This window comes from Dermacentor variabilis, chromosome 10 (genome assembly GCF_050947875.1).
Source record: "Dermacentor variabilis isolate Ectoservices chromosome 10, ASM5094787v1, whole genome shotgun sequence".
Classification (NCBI taxonomy): domain Eukaryota; kingdom Metazoa; phylum Arthropoda; class Arachnida; order Ixodida; family Ixodidae; genus Dermacentor; species Dermacentor variabilis.
Genome location: NC_134577.1, coordinates 79,105,228 through 79,129,284, shown reverse-complemented (window position 1 = coordinate 79,129,284; position 24,057 = coordinate 79,105,228).

The following is a 24,057-nucleotide window of genomic DNA, read 5'->3' as shown; positions in this document are numbered from 1 at the left end:
GCAATGGGGCACAAAGTCTTGGACAGTCGTTGAACCAGGCCCAAGTGTCGCCATACGAATGGACCTCTCTCTTTCTTAAGCAGTGTGACCTCCCGGACCATGCTAAAATGGAGTGTGATACGTGGCCAAAGAGCTCGTGGGCAAAACTATCCACTAGCGCCATGGAACTTGCCGTGCATCGTGTATAAACGAAATAGCACACGTGGCCCATGTGTCTCATTTAGACGATTGTCGTTGTCGCTACCGTTGTGGTATGACTGTTTTCTTTTTTTCTGGGCACAAGTTTGCCCAATAAAGAGTTAGATTCGTGGCTCAGTTTAGGCACTGTGCGGTTCTTTACTGTCCCTACAATGCCACAACACGTCTGCACGCGGCATTTCCTTCAGCAGCTGTGTTGCATTCATAGGTACAGTCCATCATGGGCGCAGTGCGTCGCTGATTCAGCGTTAGTTAAATCGATCAACTAGGTGCAACGACCGGGGCACCGTGTGAAGCTGGTGCCTAATTTTATTGTTCTATCTACGGTGGCGTATTCCATTATTATTATTTTTTCATCTGCTTGTTTGTGCAGTACAGTGGTAGAAAAGAGCCACAAAATCACGAACCACCGCAAAGGGCATGTACTATATTTCCGTGTTGTAATGCTTAGATTCAGGAAAAGTGAGAGTACTAATTCATGTTTAGGTTAGCAAAAAGTTTAACATATATTTATCGACTTCCTAACAATCATCCTTGATCAGATGACTAGCACGACTGCATCAAGCATTTTCTCTATGAGTACACCTTGAAAGGGAGAGAGGGGTTACAATGCCCATAGGCTTGTAATAGCCAATTCCCGCACAGAGCACTCAGCAAATGTTTGATCAAGGCAGCATTAGTTACACTGGAAGCATAGCGCGCAAAGAACAATCCACAGAGACTAGACAGGACAAGCGCTAAACGTGTAACAAGTGTAACTATGTTTTGCCAACCAGCCCAATCCTGTACTCTTCTGAATGCGGCATTAGTTGCCAACTCCTAAAGACCTTGTCTCTCAACAGCTTAACTCGTTATGCCTTTCGGGAAGCTGTTTGTGTGGTGGATGAATTAGGTGGGAGGGAAATGCTCTGCAGCAACAATGACAGTTTTCGGAATTTGCTCCAGAACTGCTACGCCACCCGATCTATTTTTCGATGTACCCTTAAAATCCATACCGTCGGTGTCGGTCAAGGTGCTGCTGCTCATGGCCCGCCTATCGCGGAGGTGGAGGCTGGAGCGGTGCGTGCTAAGGCGCCTCCGTGGCAGCTGCATTCCCGTACACTCGCCATCCAACCCTTCCTGGCTGCCAGAACTCGACTGCCGCACCCCTGGCAGCTCCTGCTTCTTGTTCGATGGCCTCCTCGATAGCATATCGCTAGACTTCCTAAATCGAGGTTAACATCTCGGTGGCGTGGTAGCCACACCAACTGAATCAAACTGAAGTTCTTCTTCTTCTACTTCTTCCGATTCCTGCTGGCCTGCAGGAATCACGCTTTGGTGAAAAAGAATAACAAAGTCATTACGCATCCTTTTGCTACCATGGTTATCACTAGGCGCGTTTACGGGAACGTTGCGGTAGCTGATTGATTCATTATTCGGTTATACCGTCCCAAAGCGACGAGAGAGAAAGAAAAAAAGAAAGGCATGGAGGTGAACTAGAGGGGTGCCCTATTTACTATTCTGGACAGTGGAGGGGGAATGAGGGAATAAATGAGAAAAAGAGAAGGCGAAAGAAAGAGACACCTAACTGGCACAGTAGCGCGCGCATGGTATCTATAAAGCGTTCGCTTTTGGGCCATTGGTTACAGAAAATTCATTAGAGCACGCGTAGTAGTCTGTGCTGATGATGAATGAGGCCAAGCACCCAGGATCTTCCCCTCTGTACAGGTGCAAAGCAGGTGCCGTGGGAGAGCTGGTGACGGATGGTTTCCTTACACTTACAGTGGTCGCATGCACGAGGGTCGGACGAAACTGACGATTTCACAGCCACCGCGGTGAAAGTGTGACCAGTTCCATAATAATTTCGACCTGCTAGGCTACAGAAAACGAAAACGTACGGGCAGATCACCGACCGATGCGTCTCGGGCGAAGAGCTGCCAGGCGCGGGAGCGTTGTCGTGGCTCGGTATTCCACGCGTCTATCAAACCCTAGCCCTAACCACGGTCGCTTTGGAGGGCGCGTCCGAGGTGACGAGACGCGCGGTCCGTGGCGGTCGCACTCTAGCATTCGAGCAGCTTCAGCGCTGCAGCCTTAATAGTTAGCCACTAATTATATTGGTACGTGCACCTGTTTATCTTCATGCGGTGACCACTTTTCACCGGCTAACAAATTTTAAAGGTTATCGCTCTGCGCAAGACGCGCCCTAATTATTTCCAATTTACTCGAACGTTATCGTTGATTATATCTATTGTATGCTCACCCTGAATCTTGTGTAATCTGATCGCATGCGCGACACGAATTGAAGTGTGTAGTTTCTGAAAAGCTCGGCGGGCGCTAGCGATTACGCTGGAACGTTCGACGACTGGTGCATGAAAGCAACGCGCTTGACCCGCGGATCAGATTCCGACGATCGCCGACTGTCTTCGCCGCTATCGTTATGCTTTGAGTGTAACTGTGTTTCGCGGGCTCAGGTTCGCCCAGTAAAATATCACCGCCCCTTCCATTCCGCGCAGATTGTCCAACAGCGAAGCTGCGTTAGTTACACCGAGTGTTACACCATGCAAGGCAAACTTCGCAAGCAGTCGATGTTGTAAATCTTTTGTTTCGCCATTCTTTACCTCCTTTTCGCTTTTGCATGCTTCGCGTGGGGACCATCCTTTGTGAGTGTTTCTTTTTTGCGATTTTTGTAGTGCATTTTTTGTATTTTTTGCAAGTGACGTGTTTGTCTGTGTTTTGTCGTGGTTTTCTTTGGCGTGCAAGTTTCTCCACATCTTTTTTTGCTCGCCAGCAATGAAAGAAAGGTTTGGTGGATTGTTTGGATTGTATTGACGTTTTATGTAGCTTCCAGCACTTCTTGCTGGCGCAAGAAGTGCCGGAATTTACGCGCTCCTAGTATCGCGTTTCAATCACTGGGCACTGTTCGTTGGCCGCGAACCGCCAGCGCAGGATTTCTTTCATTTGTGGCAGAGTGGCATCTATTGTCGATAAATTGGATGCCGATCTGGCTCGATTGCCGAAAATGCACCACGTGACAAACGCACAAGATTGGCGTAGAAGATAGCATCTTCACATGGGAAAAGGCGCCACTCCAACCCCTCACCCCCTGTTGAGCTCTTCTTTCCCTCTTCCTCTATGTCACGCGGCCCCTTATAACCGAAGCCCAACAACAACTGCACAGGGTCTGCATTAAACAGCTTCGCTGCAAACGTTAAGGTATTCACAGTCACAGTCACCAGGGCCAATAATGGACTAATAATAGGCTAACAATTGCTAGCCACAAACATGTGGCTACTTATTATAGTTGGCCACAAATGCCAGTGCCGCGGCTGCAGGCGACATAAAAGGTGTAAGGCCTGTTTCACCTGATGCGACTTTCATGGATCCGGAAGTACGATTTCGGTCTCACTTCCGGTGCGACATAATTGGCTGTCGCAAGTGTCGATCCTCGCCCCTCCCCTCTCTGCGACTGCGACCAACCGCTTGTCGTCGAAATTGCGCCGGGTGCCGCGAGAGCTATTTCGCGGTTTCTATTGGGGAAACGCCGTCTGTCGATTAAGCAAGCCTTGAACAGTGCGAATAATTGCGTGGAGTCATGGATTGCGCAATCGGCACATGCCATCAGCACCGAGACGCCAACGAGGCAGACGAAAACTCGTAGGTCGAGTTTGGCTTTTTGATTTCTGTGTGCTCGTTCCCAAGCTACGTTGCTAATGACGTGACACTTTACGGAGTGAGCTGTTGTGAACTCATTGCAATGGCCGATTCCGTTGGCGATGTTTGTCGGGCACGCCGCTGCCACCCATGTCCGTCGCAGCTATCGCGCGCACTGAGCACAAAAACCACGATTATCTATTCCGCTTCAGAACGTTCTCCCAAGAATGTCTGAATTTGAGATTTGTTTAAATAACAAATTCAGACGCTTGGTGGAATGAAGAATGCGCTCGTGATTATGCAAAGACAAAAGCAGCTTGGAAAAGGTTATTACGTTACCAGCGCCCCTAAAAATGGAGAGATTCTAAATTTTTTCCAGCCGTCTTTAAACATAGTTTCAAAAGGCCAAATACGAATACGTTGCAAGCATTTTGACCTCTTACCTCACAATGAAAATAAGCGTGCGTAGTTCAGTTTTCTCCGCAGCAGGAAATTCTCCCGCATCCAAATAATATTGACAGTATAGTCCTAAGTGCTAATGAAATGAACTAATCACTAGAAGAATTCGCGAAGCCATGAGAAATTATATTTTCCTCAGTTGTACAAAATTTTTCTTCCTTACAAAGGGCATCACATGGTGTAGCGATATGCGGATCCCGGCGCACGAAGGGGTAACCTCTGGCATGATGAAAATTTTATTTAAGTAAGCTAGCTCCTGATGAACTTTTAGCTATTATAAATCACTCAATTAGATTTTGATGAATTCTGTCTGCATGGAAAATTGGTAAAATAATTCTACTTCTAAAAATCATGGGGAACGATATACAACAGATAACATTAGACCAAACGCGCTAACCTCACATTTTGTTAAATAATTCGAAGCAGTCCTATGCGCCGGTATGCTTAAATTTGTAGAGAACAAAGATTTTCCTAATTCCTGCCAAATTGTATTCCAACCGTCATATTCAATCTGTCATGCCTACGTGGCATTGAAAAGTCGAACAAAGTGAGCACGGTGCCAAAGGCAGATAGGTGCTATTGTGATATTAGACATCTCCAAAGCTACGATAGTGTATAATACACAATTTTATTCGGATATATTACGAAATCTAGATTTCCAAATTATCTTGTAAACTGGATATGTGAATTTATAAACGGGAGGCAATTCTACTGCTCTCTAAGAGGGTTTTCTTCGTGCATACTTACAATCACGGGGAGTTGCTCAAGGAGCTATCACTTCTCCATTATTATGCAACATTCTGATGGGTTCCATTCCTCGGAATCCAGATGTACAAAATATGTATACGCAGTCGATATTGCTTTCTTTGCATAAGACAGTGACATTCACGCCCTAAAATATCTAGTACAGAACTATCTCTACGCCATAGAAACCTGGTTAAACAAGGTTCGCCTTTCACTTGACGTGAGAAATTGCTCGATACGGTTTCCCCCCCTTAATAATCCCGTTAACATATCGCTATCCCACCGTCTCGATACTGTACCTCAAGTGGAGTCGGTGAAGTACTTCAGTGTGACCTATGACTGTTCTCTCTGTTGGCCGTGTCATATTGACCATATAGTTAAAGAAGCAATGAGAGCAGTCGGCATGGTACCTGAGCTATGCAAATGTCGGTGGGGGATGCGGATAGACTCACTACTAATGATCTATCAAATGTATGTGCGGCCCATTCTAGAATTTGGATGTCTGCTAATTTCTCGTGCGACAGCTTATAAATTACGCCCCGTTGTTCGTATTAAGCGGGAATCCCTGTGATTGTGCTGCGGATTACCCAAATTTGTAGCTGACAGTGTATTACATGAAGAACTCAGGTTGCCCTCTATATTGTCCAGATTTCGTTTGCTGAGGTGCAGACATTCTTAAATATGTACGAATCCCCTATTAGGCGACTGGAAAACATATTCCTTTCCCAGCCTGCATTATTCTTCGGGGTTGACTGGCCCTAGTTTCAGGTAGACACATCAATTAACCCCTTAAGTGTACGTATTTGGTAGGTGCCATCTGTTTGTGATGTTCGAGATAGTACAAATCACCTATAATGACGTCTACCCAAACAACGCAAAACTTATCTCTCATAGTACGTTAAATATACTATTGCAAGAATATTTATTGAGTTCAGATACACATACCATCATCGCAACAGACGCCTCGCAGTGTGGAGAAAAATCTGGAATTGCCATTTTCGCTCCTGCTCTAGACTGGACATTCTCAATCAGGATTGTGGACTACCTATCCACATTTTTGGCTAACTTTTTAGCTCTGGTGTTGGTGCTACGTAAACTAACTTCATCAATACCGACTGTACTCGTAATAACGGATTCTTTACACTTATGAGCATCGCTCACGAGAAATAGCTATACTAACCTTTTACGCTGACTTCATTTTGCTGTGCCTGCTCAGACATAATTAAATAAATTACTTTGGGTGCCTCGTCATAGGGGATTATACATGAACGAAATGACTGACAGGCTCGCGAGATTGGCTCTCAATGGCCCTGTACTATCATTACATCCCTCATCAGCTTACCTAACTACTGCTAGATTCAGGAGCTATGCAAAAGCTCAACATGTTGTGAACCCAGTGATAGGAAATTTTTCAGAATATCGAGATCTTCTATTCCCTTGGCACAAAAAGAAAACCAAAATTTTAAAAGTGCGAAATAATGGCGGATGTCATACCTCAATATGACGTAATCTTGTTGTCTAAATTGTGAACTACCTCCGGTTTTGGCACAGGAAAAAGTTTTCAAACGTATGTTGTACGAAAAAGTGGTGGAAAAGTGTGTAGGAAAGACGTTAACTTTATTTAATAAACATAAATGAAATTTGTTTAATGGCAGGACTCAAACAGAGGGCTCCGAGCACCAACGCTCGTTTCTACCTTACTGCGTCTCACGCACACAACAGTCAACGACGTGGAAGCTACGCAAGAAGTTCGGTCAAGTAAAGCGTTCACTCCTCGCGTTCGGTCCATGCTTCGCTGCGCGCCAACAGCGTTCGCTGTGGAGAGCATGCATGTCGAGCCCCTCGCGACGGGTTGTTTATAGAAAACCCGGAAAGAACAACAAAGCTAAAATGACCCAAAACAACGTATTAGCAGCCGTATACCACGTCTGTTTGTTCCACAGGAATAAAACTTGTTTTATTCAATACTGGAGCATACATAAGAAACAGTCGAGCACGATTGCGGTCTGACAACAGCCAACTCTATGCTATTGCGAACGAAGCCACTGCAAGTCTCTCTAGCCTCCACAGCGTTGACTGCTATGTATATAACGGAGCACAGGAAGCGTACGTTTACATCAATTCTGGCTGAAATTTCAAACCGAACGCCGTTTTCCCTTCTCCTCGTGGCCGCCGTGCTCCAAGCCGTAGTATGACGTACACGTGCTAGTGCGCCTACGTACAATTGTTCGCGCTGTGACGTCGCTCGTGGTGACACGTGACTTGGAGAATTATTCAAGCCAACATCTGCTATCTGTGTAATATGTTGCTTCAACCACCGAATTAGAGCTTAGAGAAAAAATAAAAATCGCAAATCTAATGTATTTCCGCTTCTTCTGCTTATTCCTACATCGTGCAGTTACGCGCGGACACCGAAACTATGTCATTTTATATCGTGGTCCAGCACGAATTCATACGCTGTGATCTCTTTGTGTCTGCCTCAGTATTCGCATAGTACAAACTTATACTACAAGTAAGGTTTGCTCGTGCAGAGCACGCAAAATCATGTGCTGCCGGAAGCCAGACAAAAATGGAACAGCTCGGACGCGACACCGTCAGCAGAAGTGCGCCGCGCCGCAAGAAAGCGAGGAGGAAGGAAATGAAGGCGGCGCCTATGACGTATCGCCACGCGATCCTCGACGTACACTATGGGAGAACGCAGGGAAGGAATTTCGCTTGCGGAGGCCGGACTGGGCAAGTGGAGAGAGCGTCTATGGTTGCGGTGAAGCTGGCCTCCTCAAATTGCGGGTTCTCGACACTATCTATATTTCTATCTCGGCTATTAATGAGCCGATTTGAAACATTGTTACGGCAGAACGCTCCCTGGAGGACACGTAACAACTGCCGGCGTATAACCAAAGTTTGCTATGGGGTCTGGTCAGGGGTTCTTTAAAGGCTACTATTTAGATGGATGGTGTACATGTGTGTGTTTGCGCGTGTGTTTTTATTGCTTTACAAATTCATTTGACCTTTTATTTCATACTCATTTCCTCCAAAGTTGTAATCAGTTGGTCTTCAACGAAGTTTCTTCCATTGGAAAAATTTTTCTACAGGGCACGTGCAGGTTCTGACGGATTTGTTCTGACTACTATAGTAAAGCATTGGTGTCGTTCTGCAGTACGATGTACTCCTCAAATCACCAATGCGTTTATAGATGGCGCAATCGCCGGCCAAAATTACTTTCGCTTGAATGCTCGGCGGCGGCTCCATCGCACATAATAAAGATACTAGGGCAGACCAGCCAGCAAACTGGAACACTTCAGATACCATTCCACTCAGTGTCAGACAAATAGCACTATCTCATCAAGTAATGGTGACGTTTAGAAAGCGATGCTTAACGTTCCTATTCGTCATACAAATACGCGTCATAAAGCAACTTTAGATAGAAGAGGAGCACCTCCTTCCGGGAAATCAAGTGCATCTCGAAAATGTCCTTGGCGATCGCTGCAGGGCAACTTCGCGCGCATCAAAGCATACGTCCCCCGCTTTCAAGCAGGTCAAAAGTACACAACATAAAGATTCAACCACAACGGGAACGCGCACGATAGCACGCAGAACCCTATCTCAAGACAACACACACTGCAGACATCTATCGACACTGCACACTTGTTGATGACGGCATGTAAAATTAAACTTAGGAGCGTAATACATCCATACATTATGGCACACCAACCACAAATATACCGCTTCAAGATTGTGACAGCCGCCTAGCTATTGTAGAACGGCAAATGTAGCCCGCATACCATCCTTGAAGGCCGGAAGGGACGTACACTAATCTTATTAGGAGACATTACAGCGATGCCGTAGATGGCTAACCGATACGTCCCTTCCTCCATCCTTTGCCTGTACCCCGAAAACCCACCCAGCGCCAACCCAGGCAATTCCATCGTTGTGAACTTCCTCTGAAGCCATCCTTTTAGTAGTTCTTCTGTGAGCCCCAATCTTATTCTTATTCGGGCCAACTCAACGGCATTCATATTCACGGTGGTGCGAGTCGTTTACTTACAGCTGTCTAGTCCTCCCACGGACGCAATTTGTAACCAATTTTCTCGCGTCTCATTTAACAGGTTGAGGTATCGCCTCGGTGCCAGGAAGAAACAAAGCCTGCTACCAATTAACAGACACAAAACACATTTTATATTGAACAAAAATAAACATTTACGAGTAGAGGCGTGGCCATATTTCACCGAAACTAAACGGCAGTTTACCAATGTCATAACACACTTAAAATGCGACATAATATACACATCCGACATCGCGAGGTTCAACGCATAGCTTTTGAATTAAGTACAGTGGAAAATAATACTAAATATACCTAAATATACTAAATATGCTTGTCGTTGAAAAAAAATAGGAATGAAAGTTAACCGGTTTTAAGTTTCTGCTGGTCTGGACAATCAAGGCAGAGCAGCGACGATCGCAGGCGCTCGAGCACAGCCGAGTTCCGCAGCCGTGGGCTTGTCCAAATGCTGCCCGCTTCGTCTCGCAATGTGAGAGTTACCACAGGTTGTGGTGAAGACAGGTTGCGCTGGGGTGGAAGCCTTTGCGAGCCGAGGTGCTGGCGCCCATCAAGAGCGCGCACCTCCATCCGCCTCCCTGGCAAATAAATGTTACTGGCAAACGGTATGAACTTAACTTCAAGGCGCGGTACGTTAGGCTTCTGCTACTCCTGAAAAATAAACACCATGTAAATTTGTCGCACCCATAACATATGCAGGGCGTGCTGAAACAGAGCAGCATTAAAGTGGACTAAAGCCGCATTAAAGCAGACGTATGGTGTAGGCGACACTACAGAAGCAGTCGCACATCAAATCAGCAATTCTGTGCCCGCCGCTTTAGCTTTGCGGCTATGATATTACTGGAGGCCGCTGGCTTGATGCCGACCGCTGCAGTCGAATTTCGCTGGGGCAAAATTAAGACTGCGTGAAAATAACACCCCAGTGTAAAAATTAATCCGGCGTCTGCAACTACGGCGTAGCTCATAATCCGATTGTGGTTTTGGCATGTGCAGCCCCATAATTTGATTAAAGTTTATTACTTCTCCCACAATGCGGTGTGCCTTGTTAGGCAACGAATATGCCCAACTCTCTCAGACGTTATGAAGTAAGGCGCAGAACAACGCCTTAAGCGAAACACCTCCCCCTGTGTGTTCTGTGTACTACTCAGACAAACAGCAGGACTAAAGGTTGAAGAAGGTTTGGACTAAAGGTTGAAGAAATTAAACATTGCACTTCAACGACACCGCTAATTATCGTTAATCAAAGCAAACAGCACAGAAACCAATGCTTGCATCGATTCCCAAAGTTCGTGGTATCCGCATAACTTTTTTTTTGAAGCAAAGCTTTCTTTGCCTCTTCCTTCGACTTCCGCACTGCTGCTGCTGCTGTAATGCCTGCCACGTCATGACGTAGTTGACACGCACGCCACTAACGGTGGCCACCTAGGGGCATGGTCGACATGTGGCCACGTCACAAAAACACAAAAGGCATATGCTGTCGGTGTTTTGTTTCATGGCTTTTGTTTATGAACTGTCATTCTGAAAATTCCGAGGAAGACCGTTATGAAGAATCTACGACAGCGTGTAAGCCACGTGGAGGGCCTGCGCGGTTGTGGTTCGGAATAATTATTGCGATTCCCGCACCATCGACACCGGATTTTCTGCGACACGGCACCCTTAAGAGGAAGCTTAAGAGGAAACGCCACCGCGGCCTATTCAAATACATGTAAAACGCAAAAACATTTTTCTGAGATAACCCCTGGACCGATTTTAATGATATTTATTGCATTTGAAAGAGAAAGATATATTCTAGTGACTGTTTCAAGCGGAATTTTGATTTAGAGCTTCAATTTGGTTCCAGATACTTTCAAGTTTTCTAAAGTTTGAAAAATATAGAAGCACGCAGTTTACAAACTATTAGCTCTGCATCAAGAACAGCTATCGCAGTGCTGCAAACAGCATCCACTAGATCATTGAAAGCGGACAGATTTAGTATGTAATTTTGGCAGTCAGCGGCAATATACTTCTTTGTCTAACCCTGCTTTTCGCTCTTGGCAGGCCGATCAGATGTGCTGCGAACTTCAAAGGGGCGGCTGCGCCCGCACGGTGATCTCGGACGAATCCATCAGGATTGCGTCGTTGCACATGCGTTCACCTGGGCGGTTATCATCCACGTGCAGTCGACAAGCCCAAAGTGCCCGGATGCAAGAAGCCGGACGAAGGATCATGTGGTGTCTGCCAACAGCTATATAAACCGTTCAACACCCAGGTATCATCGCAGTTAGCGGGAATCCACTTCATTGTCTAACCCTGCTTTTCGTTCTTGGCAGGTGAGTTTGATTTGCCAATTGCTGTAACTGGTTATATCGTGTTTTGTTTGCCCCTGACTGCAATAATGCCTGATACAAGTTGTGCTTGCACCAAACCCGTGGACGGAAATTGTTTGACCTTTTGTCGTTGCAAAAGTAGTTACCCCTTTGGAAAGAACGATTCCACCATCACGAAAGATGCGTTTTCAAAAATGTCGACTGCTAAGCATGAAATCTGGACATGTCCATCATGCGAATCCAGTACAAGCAATCGTTCTGACTCAGATGATAGTGATGCTCCTTTGGTCATAAATTCTCTTCTGTTAACAGAAAGCTTGACCAACTGAGAGTTACGGTTGAAGCACTCACAACTCAAGTGGAGGAACTACTTCAATTTAAGGCAACAGTTGAAAATATGGCTGAAACTGTTACTGAAATTCAAACGTCAATAGAGTTCCTTTCTAATAAATTTTACTCTGTTATGTCTAGCCTGCAAGCTAACCAAACAGAGTTAACTCCGCTACATGCCCGAGTGGAATCACTTTCTGAGACTGTTGACGCTCAAGCTGAGCTACTGGATAAATGAAGGTGCACAGTTAATGAACTTGAACAGTACAGCAGGCGACGCAGCTTTGAAATACATGGCCTCCGAACCAATCCTAATGAGAATTTGGTTTCTTTGATGGGTGATCTAGCTCAGAAACTAGAGTTTCCAGAGTTTGAAGCGAATACAATTGCTTCAATACATCGAATGCCGAACAAGGGCAGTTCGACTCCCTCTATCCTTGTGCGGATTCGTGACGCAGCGTCTAAGGAAAAATAGCTTGCTCTATTGGCAAAGCTTCGCGATTTGCCTACGGATGAGTCTCATCCTCTATTATATTTCAATGAAAATTTGACAAGGACAAACAAGGAGCTTGTCCGATTGGCCAGGTCTAAGGGAAAAGAAAAGCAGTATAAATTCGTTTGGCCACATAACGGCAGAGTGAAGTCTGAAGTCTGTCATCCGCATTGAGGAGATGTCTGATCTGGATAAGATCTGCTAAGCATGAGCCATCTCGAATTCCTTGCGTGTACAACATTTTCTGAAGTAACATGATTTTTCACAAGTGACGAGGAACTTGCATTTCGCGCAACGCACGCTAATATCCGCAATATCCGAAAGCACTCGGATAAATTCATTGCCCTAACTTCACCTTTTTGTTCTACACTTGACGTACTTGTACTGACGAAAATTAATATTTCAGCTGATATTTTTAATCAGTACGCAATACCGTGGTACCAATCAATTTCATATACATGACCTGCAAAAAAGGGGGCGGCATCGCAGTTTTTGTGAGAGACAGTTGGACTACTACAGAAGTAAAGTTTGACTTCCAGCAAGCAGACGTTGTAGCAATGCGTATGAGCACTCCAGCTCTCTCTTTCATACTCTTTGCAATATATCGACCTCCTGCTTCAATGGCGGGCTCTTTTTGGCCGAACTTGACACCGTCCTCTCAGCTCATTCGCATGAAGACTATATCTGTGTAATAGGCGACATTAACATAGATACCTTTCGCCCTTCTATGGCTCTGGTCGCAGATTATCTTGATCTGTTATGAAAATGGGGACTGAAACCAACTATCCAGAAATCAACGCAAGAAGAATTTCTGGCGGGCAAACTGGTCATCTCTTGCATCGACCATATAAATATAAGAGCTCCAAATTTCGTCCTAGAATCTACTATCGTCGAAGCAAAACTGTCAGACCACTAATTTGTTTGTTGCTCTTTATCCCGGAAATTAAACCCTCCAACAGCGGATCGCGGCAAAAAAGTAATATCCATATGTGAAACCAAAATCTTCTACAGACTGGCATCGGAATACGATTGAGAAGTGTTCTTTGAAAAAGTGTCCCCGATAGACATTTATGATAAACTGGTTGAACCATTACAAGAGTTTAAGAAAGCGCCTACTCGCTTGCTTGAAATCAGGCAGCGCAATAAAGTAAACTCTTGGATGACCTCTAAAATACTATCAGCTATGAAAGAGAAAGATTTGCTCTGGGCCCAGTCGAAAAGGACACCTGCATCTATCCTGCTACGGTCAAAGTTTAAGGTTGCAAGAAATAAAGTAGATGCAATAATTCGTCGTGCTGAACGAGTATATTTCCGCAACAAGTTTAAGAATGCAGGCACAGATACTAGAACAACGTGGTCTTTGATTAATAATCTAAGAGGTGTCAAAAGGCGTGGCAGTGATGTAAATATTTTGTGTCGTATTTCGGCACTGATGAAGAAAACGTAGCTAATGAATTCAACAAGTTTTTCTTGGAAGTTTCGGGTAGTGCGCAAAAGCATCCCTTATTTTGTACTCTTAGGAACAGCACAGTCGAATCTGCACACCTACCTTTGCTAAGTGAGGATGAGGTAAGTTCAATTATTTTTGGTCTTAAACGCAATAGATCTGTGGGAATAGGTGACATTTCAGTTGATCTGCGAAACTTGTTCGACATACTTAAAGGCGTGTTGCCATCGATGTTCAACATCATTATCTCAAGTGGCGTGATCCCGGCGAACATGAAAGCGGCTATTATTACCCAAATTCACAAAGGTGGTGCGCATAATAGGCATGAGAATTATCGTCCCATTTCAGTCTTGCCTTGTTTGGCTCAAGTACTATAAAAGAAAAACATATGCTCTTTACAATGACAAGTTTCTTAGATAAGCACGAAATCCTGTCACCGCGTCAGTGGGGTTTTGTACAAGGTAAAGGGACGGAAATGCTTTTGAAGGACTTTTCTGACCAAGTGGTGTGTGCACTGTTTGAGGATGTCAGCAAGGCTTTTGACAGCGTTTGTCAAACTGTGGTATTATGTAAACTGTCCAGGTTAGGCTTCCGTTGAGTGTTTCTTTCGCTCTTGGTAAATTTTTTACAGCAGAGAACGCAATGCGTCTCGATTGGGCTGGCAAGGAGCGCTTCTTTGCTAATAAAAGCTGGCGTTCCTCAAGGTTCCATAATTAGTCCCCTGTTATTTAACGTCCACGTGAATGACCTTTCAAACGCTGTGCCTGTAGGTTTGTATCAGTACGCTGACGATACTGTCCTCGCATCCCAGTCGCCGAACTACTCTGACTCCCTTTCTTCCCTTCAAGCTGCAGCAACTGTTGCTACGGACCGGTTCTCACACAACCTAATCAAAGTTAAGAGCTCTAAGGCTCAACTTATATGCTTTCACAGCCCGATGATGAAGGTAGATTTAAACCATAAGTTGTTCTTGCACGGATCTGACTGCTCTCAATGTCAATGTCTACCCCTGAGCTACAAAACTACAGTGAAATATCTAGGAGTACACGTTGACAGTGCTCTTTCTTGGAATGATCACTTATCCCACGTTTTTAACAAGCTCCGAACCGTCTCCTGTGTGCTTCACAACATTAGGTACTACATGCCGCTTTCAATACGCAGTGTTATTGTAAACGCTCTCGGTTATAGCGTACTGCGTTATGGCATAACGATGTATGGTCACTGTTCAGTTCGTTGGAAAAACAGGATCAATTCTCCCCTGCGATCCTTGTTAAAAAAATATTGGTCATGATTTAGGCCTACACTCCAATTCTGGTGTTTTTAAGATATTCTCGCTACCTGATTTTGATCGCGTTTTGATGGAAACGATTCTCCTGAAACATGTTTGGTTTAGTGACTATAAGATTTCGTATGTTCCCACACGGTCTCTTCGACCGAAGGAACCTTTTTGTATTCCCCAACGGTTTACAAGATATGGAAAGCGGGTAATAGATTTTTACGTTCCATTTTACTTTAACAGGCTACGTCCGAGTGTTCGCCGGGCAAGAACTTAATATATAATAAAAAAATTGCCGACGATTACGTTACTTCCTAATGCGAAATTTGAGCGCAGCAAATAAGCTGTTTCACCTTTTCGATAGATTGAAGCAAAGAAATCGAGCTACACATGTATGCGCTATCACAGAATTTTTTTTTCTTTTTCACACGTATTCCTTTAACAAAGACTCCACTAACAGTTCTTGACAGTCATGAAGGAAGCTTTGTGGTCGGAGAAATAGACTGATATATGTTCGACTTGGTACACCAATGCTTGATTCTCAAAGACGAGATCTATACAAGTGCCTCGCGAGGTTGTCACAGCCGTGGGACGCGTTACGAGCGAGAGGAACGGGATGTTCTCCCGCATAAGTGTTAGGAAATTGCTGTTTGTCTTTATGTCAAGCCGCCACCGATCTGGCTCTCTGATTGCCACCGCACAGGGCGAACGGCAGCGGCAATTTCGGCTCGGGCGGTGCACATATACAGATCCGCCGCCACCGATCTGGCTCTCTGATTGCCACCGCACAGGGGTTGCATTGGAGGAGGAGCGAAGAAAGGAATGAAGTTCGAGCCGGCGCTTTGACAACCGGAGACTCGCAGGAAGAGGGGGGAGGGGGGCGGCGTGTACACCCAGCGGCAAACGATGGGGGCAGAAGCGCGCGCAGCAAGCGGACAACACGATAAAGGGAGGAGGGAAGAGATAGCAGCGACTGACTGATGCCGCTGACGCCGATAGTGAGTCAACCCCAGCTGCGGAGTTGGTTTCAGGGACAACGAATAACCGGCGCGTCGGCAACTGAAGAGCACCCTATCCCCCACACAAGAACAGGGGGGAGGACCCTTTCCTCCTCTTTCTGCATGGCGGCGACGGTGTTCTATGCAGTCACGTTATCTTGACTCTCTAGCGGCGTCAGCGGCATCCAGCGGTATCAGTCGGCCGCTGCTAGCGCTGGGGGGATGAAAGGGGGGCGGAGCTGGTTACGAGGCCGACGACGACGCCGACGCGAAACCCAGGAACGGACGCCAAAGAGCTGCGCTCTAAAAGAAGCCGGCAATATCATTACTAATATGGATGAGATAGTTCAAGTGGCTGAGGAGTTCTATAGAGATTTATACAGTACCAGTGGCACCCACGACGACAATGGAAGAGAAAATAGTCTAGAGGAATTCGAAATCCCGAAGGTAACACCGGAAGAAGTAAAGAAAGCCTTAGGAGATATGCAAAGGGGGAAGGCAGCTGGGGAGGATCAGGTAACAGCAGATTTGTTGAAAGATGGTGGACAGATTGTTCTAGAGAAACTGGCCACCCTGTATACGCAATGCCTCATAACCTCGAGCGCACCGGAATCTTGGAAGAACGCTAACATAATCCTAATCCATAAGAAAGGGGACGCCAAAGACTTAAAAAATTATAGACCGATCAGCTTACTGTCCGTTGCCTACAAAGTATTTACTAAGGTAATTGCAAATAGAATCAGGAACACCTTAGACTTCTGTCAACCAAAGGACCAGGCAGGATTCCGTAAAGGCTACTCAACAATAGACCATATTCACACTATCAATCAAGTGATAGAGAAATGTGCAGAATATAACCAACCCTTATATATAGCTTTCATTGATTACGAGAAAGCGTTTGATTCAGTCGAAACCTCAGCAGTCATGGAGGCATTACGGAATCAGGGTGTAGATGAGCCATATGTAAAAATACTGGAAGATATCTATAGCGACTCCACAGCCACCGTAGTCCTCCATAAAGCAAGCAACAAAATCTCAATAAAGAAAGGCGTCAGGCAGGGAGATACGATATCTCCAATGCTATTCACAGCGTGTTTACAGGAGGTATTCAGAGACCTGGATTGGGAAGAATTGGGGATAAAAGTTAATGGAGAATACCTTAGTAACTTGCGATTCGCTGATGATATTGCCTTGCTTAGTAACTCAGGGGACCAATTGCAATGCATGCTCACTGACCTGGAGAGGCAAAGCAGAAGAGTCGGTCTAAAAATTAATATGCAGAAAACTAAAGTAATGCTTAACAGTCTCGGGAGAGAACAGCAATTTACAATAGGCAGCGAGGCACTGGAAGTCGTAAGGGAATACATCTACTTAGGGCAGGTAGTGACGGCGGATCCGGATCATGAGAATGAAATAATCAGAAGAATAAGAATGGGCTGGAGTGCGTTTGGCAGGCATTCCCAAATCATGAACAGCAGGTTGCCGTTATCCCTCAAGAGAAAAGTATATAATAGCTGTGTCTTACCAGTACTCACCTGCGGGGCAGAAACCTGGAGGCTTACGAAAAGGGTTCTACTCAAATTGAGGACGACACAACGAGCTGTGGAAAGAAGAATGATAGGTGTAACGTTAAGGGATAAGAAAAGAGCAGATTGGGTGAGGGAACAAACACGAGTTAATGACATCTTAGTTGAAATCAAGAAAAAGAAATGGGCATGGGCAGGACATGTAATGAGGAGGGAAGATAACCGATGGTCATTAAGGGTTACGGACTGGATTCCAAGGGAAGCGTAGCAGGGGGCGGCAGAATGTTAGGTGGGCGGATGAGATTAAGAAGTTTGCAGGGACGGCATGGCCACAATTAGTACATGACCGGGGTTGCTGGAGAAGTATGGGAGAGGCCTTTGCCCTGCAGTGGGCGTAACCAGGCTGATGATGATGAAAAAAGATGCTGCGATACACTAATTAGTGGGTTTACGACGTTGTACACATGTGCCCCATCACTTGTGAAGTAAATCCTGTGATTTCACTGGTTACTGCAGTATTATTTTCACTGATCCGAGTATTGTCATGTCATTTTGGTTTTCCTTCCTCGCTATTTATTCTGATGAGATTTTTTTATATGTAACTTGGGTTTTGTGTCTATTTTTATTTTGCCAGTGTACTAATTTGATGTCCCGTAATTTTTAATGCGCGTTTATGACTGTGTGTATATCTGGGTGGTTCCGCTGCCTGTCGGGCTCTGCCACTCAAGCCCAAAGGCTTTGGCAGGCCGGATTTTTCTACATTTTTTAAATACTCGGCGCAATAAAGTATTATTATTATTATTATTATTATTATTATTATTATTATTATTATTATTATTATTATTATTATTATTATTATTATTATTATTATTATTATTATTATTATTATTATTATTATTGACACGTCTACTTATCTTTATCGGGCGACCACGTTTCGCCGCCGAACAAATGTTATCGCACTGCGCGGGATGCGCCTGCATGTATCCGAAGTTTCTGGAAAGCTATCGATGCTTCTATCCGCTGTCTGTTGTAGCCGAACCTTGTATTATCTGATTTCATCACGTGACGCGAATGGCGTAGAACTTTGTGGAAGGCACGCGGTTCCGAACGATTAGTTTGGAAAATTTGACGACTGCTCTATAAAAGCCGACCCGCTTGACCCGCTGATCAGATTTTCGACGATAGCCGACTGTGTTCGCCGCTATCGTTGTGCTATAAGTGTAGCCTGTTTTGTGGGCACAGGTTCGCCCAATAAAATTTAGTTTTGTCGTTCACAGTGTTGCTACTGTGTGCTTCAACGTCACCACCACGTGACATTATTATTATTACATCTTACGTGAATTTGTTAGTTTGTCTACAAGGGTTCAGCAAAAGCTGTATTTCCATGTTACTAAATTTTTGTAGATTCCCGTGGAACAGATCAACTTCCCTGCTTTAGGTTTATTATTAGATAAACGTCCCATAAGTGTGATATCATTTTTGATTGCCAAGTAACATATTTCCCAACCCAATGGTTTCAGTTTCAGAAAATTTTCGATTTCGTCACTTTTTAATCAATTCAATTCAATTCAATTCAGTTTATTTTTCATTGATAATAATTTGTACAAAGGAACTGTTGGGCCTGTAGCCAAAGGCTAGTGTAGGCCCATAGTCATATATGTAGTAGCAGCTACAATGTCATGTGCATATCTAGTTTTTTAATGATACAGCCTAATACAGTTAGGTGGACACATACAATGAAAACCATTAAAAAAGAAAAACAGTGCATATCAATCAATAGTAATAAAACAGAACTCTCAGGATAATACATGCACATACACAATGAAAAAACCGAGATAGCATATTATACGTAGAAGTGACACATTTGCAAGGGTCTGTGTTGAAGTGTTTAGGCTTTCTGAATAGATCCATGAAGAATAATCGTGCACAGTATGAAACAGGTAGAGAACCAGACTGACGAGAAATCACGTACTTTTTGATAGGTATAGCTTTTTAACAGCAGACACGAAATTGTTGGCCATTTTTACCTCAAGAGGTACTGTATTCCAAATTTTAGCACCATGAAACTCAAGTAGTCGTTGGCCATACGTGTTACGAGTGATTGGTAGGTTAAAATTTATATTTGTTGCACCCCTTGTATTGCCATTAGGTGTAATAAACAGGCTTGGTGATAATGAGTGATTCCCACGTAAGATATTGTTAATCAAAATGGCAACTTTCATTTCGCATGCCAGAGATAATGGTAATATACCGAGACGACAGAACAGCACGTCAGTATTATCATGTGGGCTTGTGTATGTCATAATGCGCAAGGCCCTTTTCTGTAACCGAAAAACGGGATCTATGTATGTTTTATATGTGCTAGACCATGATTCAGAACAGTATGTGATGTGACAGTGAAATATGGAAAAGTGAACAACTTTAAGTACGCTAAGGTCAAGATATTCCCTGCATTTTATTAATAAATAGCAAGCCGAAGCTAATTTCGCGCATATACTAGATATATGTGGTCTCCAGTTCAAGTTGCAGTCCAATAATACCCCTAAATATTTTATGTGATCGAGCTGTTCTATTGTTCCACCTAGAAGGTGAATTTGCATACCAATTGTGTCACCCCTGGAATAACGGGAGTTGAATACTATGTATTTTGTTTTATCTCTGTTAAGTGTTAATTTATTACAAGCAAACCAAGTTGATATGTTGGATAACTCACTGTTTATAGTGTTCTGCAATATTCCAGGAGATTTACCCGAAAATAATAGCGTGGTATCGTCAGCGTACATGATACATTTTGATGACTTTAGTATTGTTGGGAGGTCGTTTACATATAGCGAGAACAGTATGGGCCCCAAAACTGATCCTTGCGGAACTCCTGTGTATAGTAGTATACTGGGAAACAAAGGAGCCAAATTTTACATATTGTTTTCGACCATTTAGGTAGCTTGAAAAGAGGTCCATTGTAATTTCGCTAAAACCATATGTTCGTAATTTTTTTAGAAGTATGGAATGACAGACCGTGTCAAATGCTTTCTTTAAATCTAAAAATAATCCTATGGCAATCTCGTTTTTGGGTAGAGCTGTGTATATGCTCTGGGTTAGTTCTAACACTGCTGATGACGTTGATCGATTGGCTCTAAATCCATGTTGGGAATCTGTTAGAAGCTTGTTTTCGTTTATGTAGTGCTTCAGTTGAGCCGCGATGACCTTTTCAAATACAGTATTTATTATGCTAAGCACAGAGATAGGCCGATAGCTTCCAGGGTCATTGACGTCACCATTTTTATATATAGGAGAAACTCTTGCTATCTTTAATATGTCAGGGTATGTGCCTCGGCTTATACAGTTATTAATTATTTTAGTGAGTACTGGCACAAGAATATCCATATTGTCTTTCAATGCTTTTACGGTAATGCTATATTGACGATCCAAAAAAAAGTAATTGAAGCCAACTCTCACTTGTCCTAAATTTTTTTTCTTTTAAATGCAACGAACCCCACCAAATTTTGTGCTGTGGTTGCCGAGAAAAACGAATTCCTTTATTTACATGTACTTAGGTAAGAGCACCCGAGGTAATGCTTCCTCTTAACGCTATCGCGTAAGTACACGACAGCAGTGTGGCACGAACGAAAGACGATCAGAGAAGCTCGTGTAAAGATTTACGCCCCGTCGCATCTGCACAACGTCGTTGGACGCCGTAACTAGGCGTGATCCCTCACAAATGCGGTGCATGAGCTGATGCGCTTGTCTCCGTGCTATATATATATATATATATATATATATATATATATATATATATATATATATATATATATATATATATATATATATATATATATATATATATATATATATATATATATATATATATATATATATATATATATATATATATATATATATATATATATATATATATATATATATGCGCTTAGTGCCGCCGAGACGAAGGCTCGCATAAAGAGTCGAGCGGAGCAGGCAAGCTCGCATGTCACATCCCGTCGCGACTGTCGTAGGCCGTCGACGTATAACCGCCAAACAAAGCCAATCAACGGAAACAGCCAAGCTCCGCTGACATCGATTCCCACAGTGCGTGGGATCTGTACATTTCTTCTTCCTTTTAGTCACCCGCGGACTTTGTGATTGGATATTTTCTATTTATTTTTTTTATTGCCACGCTCGACGCGCTTGTGCCACAGTGACGCAGCACGTCGTCCTTTTCATCTTCATCGCGCGCAATGCAAGCGCAGCGCCATGAACCCGCAAGTGTCCTTGACGATCGCTGCATGGATATTTTGCACACATCTTGACAATGCCTGAGCACCTGGAATACGTAGTGAATGGGTGTTGTTTTCAAGACATTGGCTAAATGAGTTTCTGTTTAACATGTCTGATCGCCACTCCCGACTGCACTGCAAGCGTGTAAAAAATTTTCGAAAAGTAGCAGAGGACACCAGAACTTCTGCGGTGGCCGTGTGCCATACCAATTCCAGACCTTTTGAGCAAGCTGCGTTGGCGCTCACAGTAATGGAATAGAATGTATGCCTTGATTGTGACTCGGTGTTTGTATCGTCTCTGGTTAAAATAAACTTTTTCTAAACGCATTTAGTTTCGCGATGAACGCAGCAACTTGCTCGGTCATTACGAAAAAGAGAGAATATATAGTATATTTTGTTCTATGCTGCTTAGGTTAGTGATGCTCACACTTGCGGACTGCATCTGTTTAGCAAAAAGTTTATTTTAACAAAAGACGATACGAATAGTAAGCCGCACTCATGGCAGGAGGAGATGCAACTCTCGGAGCGCCAACGGAGCCAGTTATTTGTCCAAAAGGTCCGCAATCGTTATGGTACCCGGTCACCGCAGAAGTTCAGGTGTCCTCTGCAGCTTTTCTATAATTTTTCACATGCTTTCAGCGCAGTCGTGAGTGGTGATAATATATATTGAACAGCAACTCCACTAGCCTATATCTTTAAAACAACACACATTTGAATACCTATTCGAGGTGCTCAGGCATCGTCAAGATGAGTGCAAAATATCGATGCAGCGATCATGAAGGACGCTTTCGAGTTCATGGCACCGCGCTTGCTTTGCGCGCAATGAAAATAAAAACGACGACATGCTCCGTGATTGTGGCACGAGCGCGTTGAGCGTCGCAATAAAAAAATAAAAATGAAACAAATATCAAATCAGAGAAGTCCACGGTTGAGTAAAAGGTAAAAAGAAATATGCGGACCCCACGCTCTGTGGGAACCGATGTAAGCGAAGCTTTGTCTGCTGTTTGCGTTCGTTGACATTATTTGGCGGTGATACACCGACCGCTTACGACAGTCGTGACGGGATGTGAAATGTTACCTTGCCTGCTCCGTTCGACGCTTTACGCGAGCTTTCGGCTCGTCGGCGCTGAATGCACGCTTCGGCGCAATTTTGCGTTGTTGCGTTGTAGCTCACAAAACTGTCATCTCTCTCTCTCTCTCTCTCTATATATATATATATATATATATATATAGAGAGAGAGAGAGAGAGAGAGAGTAATGGCTTGTTACGAGGTCCGGAGGGCGTTGTGCAGACTCCACGCGGCGTAAATCTTGACACGAGCTTCTCTGGTCGTCTTTGCTTTGTGTCACACTCCTGTCGTGTACTACAGCGATGGCGTTAAGAGGAAGCTTTAGCTCGGGTGCTCCTATCCTAAATACATGTAAAAGGGGAATAAGTTTTTCTCGGCAACCACACCACGAAATTTGGCGAGGTTTGGTGCATTTAAAAGAAAACAATTTAAATATGGTGTCTGTTGATCTCAAATTCTTGGTTTGGGACTTCATTTCTTTATTAAAGAAGTGGCAAACAATCGAAAATTTTCAGAAAACGAAACTATTGGGTTCACATCTCGGCAACTTGGCAATGCAAAGTGATATCGCAATTATGTGAACGGCTTCTAATGGTACATCTAAAGAGGAAAAATCGATAGGTTACGCATGAATCTAAAGAAATTGCAGAACCCTTGTACAATGCGTAACAAATTCACGCAAGATATAAGATGAAGTGCTCAATTTGTCACCATTCAATGATTTAGTGGGTGCCGTTTAGAGAACCGCGACATCTTTTCTTGATGCAGAGCTAATAATTTGTAAACTTCGTGCTTCTCATTTTTTTAGACTTTCAAATTCTTGAAAATATTTTTAAGAATATTACGGCTCTAAATCGAAATTCCGCTTCGAACAGTCAATATAATTTAACTTTCTCTTTCAAATGTAACAAATGCCATTAAAATCGTTTCTGGGGTTATCTCAGAAAAAATGTTCTTGCGTTTTAGACGTACTTGAAGATGCCACGTCCGAGTTGGGCCCGAGCTAAAGCTTCCTCTTGTGAGCCCCGTGTTGTGGGAAATCCGGTGTCGACGCCGCGGGCCTCGCAATAATCACTCTGAACAAAAACCGCGCAGGCCCTCCTCGTGGCGCATACATTGGCTTAGACTATTTACAAACTTATCCCTCGGAATTTTGAGAATGACAGGTCGCAAACAAAACTCGCGAAAGAAAACAGCGACAACGCATGCCGTTTGTGTTTTTGTGACATGGGCACGTCTCGACCAAGTC